Genomic DNA, 4,022 nt, shown 5'->3' with positions numbered 1-4,022 from the left:
CCATGTTGTGCATCTATAGATTTCAGTGCTTTATTATGTGTTGAATTAATACTGTCTTTAGCGATTTCTTCCTGTATGCTTTGGTTCTTCTTAGTAAAGAAGACCATTATGTCGTGGGCAGAATGAGTGGAGCTATCTGGGATAGTCTGTTGCCTTGTAAGCGATGCTACAGTGTCGAAAAGGACTTTGGGATTGTTCTTTTGTGACGCAATCACTTCCGAAAGGTAGTCTGATTTTGCAGAGGCAAGGGCCGCTTTATACTTCAACAAACTATCACACCAGATTTGATGGAAAACCACAAGCGGGGTTTTTAAGGGTTATTGTTCTATCTACGTTATTCATTATCCATTATCCGTTATCGGTCAGTTCATAATACGCACAAAGCCAAGGAGCCGGGACTCTTACTCTCAGCCAAAAGGCCAAGCTAAGGTCCTAGCCCTAAAGCCTTGCTGCGATCATTGCGAATGCACCGTTCCCGGAGGTACTGCAATACCGGGCCGATGCGTGGAGTGGACAGAGCAAGCTCTTATTCCATCTCCAGATTGTAAAAATCTGTGCTCACTATAATTCCAATCGTTACGTACCGATACATTTGGGTTCTCCTGCATCTCCTCCCAGTTATATCAGAACCACAGGAGACATCAAGCTTGGTAGCGCGCCATTTTCTTTCAGATTTCCTGCATTCTCGTTCAAGGGATTTAGTTTCATCATTAAACCAAGGCGTGCGTCTTTTAGGTCGAGATTTAAGCCGGAATAGAATAGAATAGAATATTTTTATTGCCATTCCTGGTCAATGCATGCTGGTGACTAAAGTACCCAAGAAGAAATTGGATTACAATCTGACAAACGATAAGTGGTTGTAGTTGTCTGGAGGCCCTCATTGAACCACATTACCCAGAGGGCCGTGCTGTAACCAGCTCCATGTGTGCTGTGATCTTATGCATGAACACACATGGTTGCTGGCTCATGTGGACGCCTGATCCGAACACTTGCTTTGTCTCTGCACGAGTAATTGCATGTTTCTGTTTGTAGGCTGGAAGCACTCTATTTAAAAAAAAAAAAAAATGATTACAGGCTTCTCTAATAACCCCCCCCCCCCCCCCCCAAAAAAAAAAAAAAAAAACAGAAAAAAAAATTCAAACATACACATGGCTTCCATTTATCTCACTTGTATCCTTATGTAAATCATTTTCTTTATTTTGTTTCTCTTTTCTTTGTTTACATAATTTTAGCAGTTTTTCTCACCTCACCTTTGTTTTCCTTATGTCCATAATATTTTTTTAAAAGAAGTGCATGTTCACACACCTTCAAACACACAGACAATTATTTTGGTGGATTGTTTTTTCCCTTCAAATATTAATGACTGTGTTTATGTAATATGCTCAACATAAAATATTGGGAAACCCTGATCTTTTTCTCAGTGTAAATAAAAACATTGCTCCCAATTTAAATTTATCTTCAACTTGATACATTTGCATGCGATCATGTTTTTCAAAACCTTTGGTGGCTATTTGCACATTTCACCATTTACAGGCTTAATATCTCAAGTGATATAAATCTGAGAGCTCCCCTCTGAAAGACTTGTGATCGAATTAGTTTTGGTTACATATGTTTGCCACTAGAACTGGGTAATAATAATTTTTTTGATAATATTGGCAATTCAAAGTTAGATGAAATTCAACTGCTTGTGCTGATGTTGAAAATCCTTTGCATAATTAACAGAATGCTAGGTGAGGTGCTTCACAAGACTTATTAATAAAAGATCTACCAAACTACTGCAATATGGTGAAGCAATACCGATAAATATCTTTGTTTTGTTTGATTGCACATGTTATGGATTTTTAGTATGTTATAACACGTATTAAAACCAGTTTTGTCCCAAGATTTTGCATAGGAGGCTTTCTATAATAAAAAATGATTAAAACTAATGATTAATATTGTAATTGTACAGTAATGTTTTAGCATATTAGCATAGAAGCATTCATGAAACGGAAGTAATTGCAAATGAAGTATTTAGGGAAATATGCTCCTTTTGATGACAGAGACGAAATTCATCTCATCTGTTCACTTTAAATACATTTCTCAAAACTTGGTGGTCAGTTATCACGCACAAGTAGCACAGCCTCGTGAAATTGGAACCTGTCGTTGTCAACCAACCTCTTTGACTTTGGCTGAATGTTTTTCATAACATCAGCTTGCGCCAATTTGGTTTACCCCAGACTGTCTTCTTTTTAGTCAAGTCAAGATCTTTTGGTTTTCTAAGGATGTTTCTGCTTGCATAAGATGAAAGGCCATCCGGGCCCCGGAGCTGTGGAATGCTCTTCCCCCTGAGATTTGATCTGCAACCTCAGTGCAAATGTTTAAATCTAAGCTTAAAACACACTTTTACTCTATAGCAGGGGTCGGGAACCTATGGCTCGCGAGCCATATATGGCTCTTTCTATGAGTATCTGTGGCTCAGAGACAAATTTGATTGCATGCAAAATTTCTCGATCTTGTTCAAAACGCGAGTGGTCTATCCTATTCAGGTACACGCAAAGCCAAACCAAAGCTAAATAATGCAGTATTACTTCGCAGAATATATAGGGCACGTTTTTCACTACAATTTACAGTCAAGGTGTCACACAAAAAAAGGGAGGAAAAAAAAACTAGTTTTGGCTGTACAACGCTAAAGAATCATTTATAAAAAAGTTCACTACATAATCTGTGTTCAGTGTTCAGATACCTTATGATGAATCCACAGAACTGTAAATACGCCAAAACACCGGAAGAGAACTTAGTCATTTGATTGGGTGAGTGGGAGGGATGGGTGGAGCTATGCAAAAAGTGCAAGCACTCCCTCCCATCTCTCGCCCTACGCCGTCTGCGCCAAAAGTGAGCTCATCAGGCTCCCTATTTGCAGAATGTTGTGACGTTTTTACACAATAACTGCTTGCATCTGGTTTTGAAACCAATATGTATGAAAAAAAGGGTCAAAAGGAGTTTAACCGATCTTGAGTAATTGCAAGAAAGAGACAAGTTTAAAGTGGTATGTTTGTTGATTTTGGGACAGGGGCTCTGGCATTATTCTCTTTTCATAATTTTTATCAAATCATAAAAAATAAATGTGCTGAAGACTAAGCGTTTGTCTGGAGTGCGGGTTTAGCAATTTAGTAAATTTGTCTCATAATATATGGTGTGGCTCTTTCCCAAAATAAAATTAATATTTTTTGCTTTTATGGCTCTTTGAGTCAAAAAGGTTCCCGACCCCTGCTCTATAGCATATGAATAATCTATACTTTATGTTGATAACATGTGTATCATCTGCCCTCGTGTAGGTTAATAGTCTGTAATAATAGTTTGCAATAGTCATTGATACTATAGCATATCAATAACCTATATTTTTTGTAGACAATATCCGTGTATTATTTGTTATTGCATCATCCATTGCACCTGGTCATCCTGTAAGGAGGATTACCACATGTGCGGTCCCTTCTCAAGGTTATTTCATTTTCCGCGAGTGAGTTGTCTGTCCCTGTGTGCCCTGCGATTGGCTGGCAACCAGTTCAGGGTGTCCCCTGCCCACTGCCCGATGATTGCTGGGATGGGCTCCAGCACCCCTGCGACCCTACTGAGAAAAAGCGATGCAGCTAATGAGATGAGGGTTTTCTGTCGTGTTTTCTTCTGAATCCAAAGTGGGCTCAGCCTGAATAAAAACACTATTGATTCCTTGAGGTGATTCAGGTTAACAATATTAACCATAATTCCGTTTGCAAAAAGCAAATATGCATAGTTCTTTTGATGAGCGGAACTGGACTGCTGGACAGTATGTTTAGCAATAGAAAGATTTTTGATGAAATCTGACACGTTAATGTTTTTGGGTCTGATACATATATCTATCACTAACATTTTATTGGAACCTGGATCACGTTTTTCTAAGCATTGGTGCAAGAATTTATTTTTTCAGTTTTATTTTGCAAGAATTTGGACTTGTAGGTGTTCTACAAAAAAGTGGTTAACTTCACATCTCACAAAACCTCGTA

General features: G+C 38.5%; 1 pseudogene; it reads right to left on the bottom strand.

The window, feature by feature from the left end:
* Positions 1-459: 459 nt before the first annotated feature.
* Positions 460-622, bottom strand: LOC148368144 (U2 spliceosomal RNA; annotated as a pseudogene).
* Positions 623-4,022: the final 3,400 nt, after the last annotated feature.

The sequence above is a fragment of the Urocampus carinirostris genome, chromosome 4 (assembly GCF_059441175.1).
Source record: "Urocampus carinirostris isolate Australia breed hairy pipefish chromosome 4, RoL_Ucar_1.0, whole genome shotgun sequence".
In the NCBI taxonomy this organism is placed as follows: domain Eukaryota; kingdom Metazoa; phylum Chordata; class Actinopteri; order Syngnathiformes; family Syngnathidae; genus Urocampus; species Urocampus carinirostris.
The sequence above is the reverse complement of the archived record's forward strand: the minus strand, read 5'-3'. Positions and strand labels throughout refer to the sequence as shown.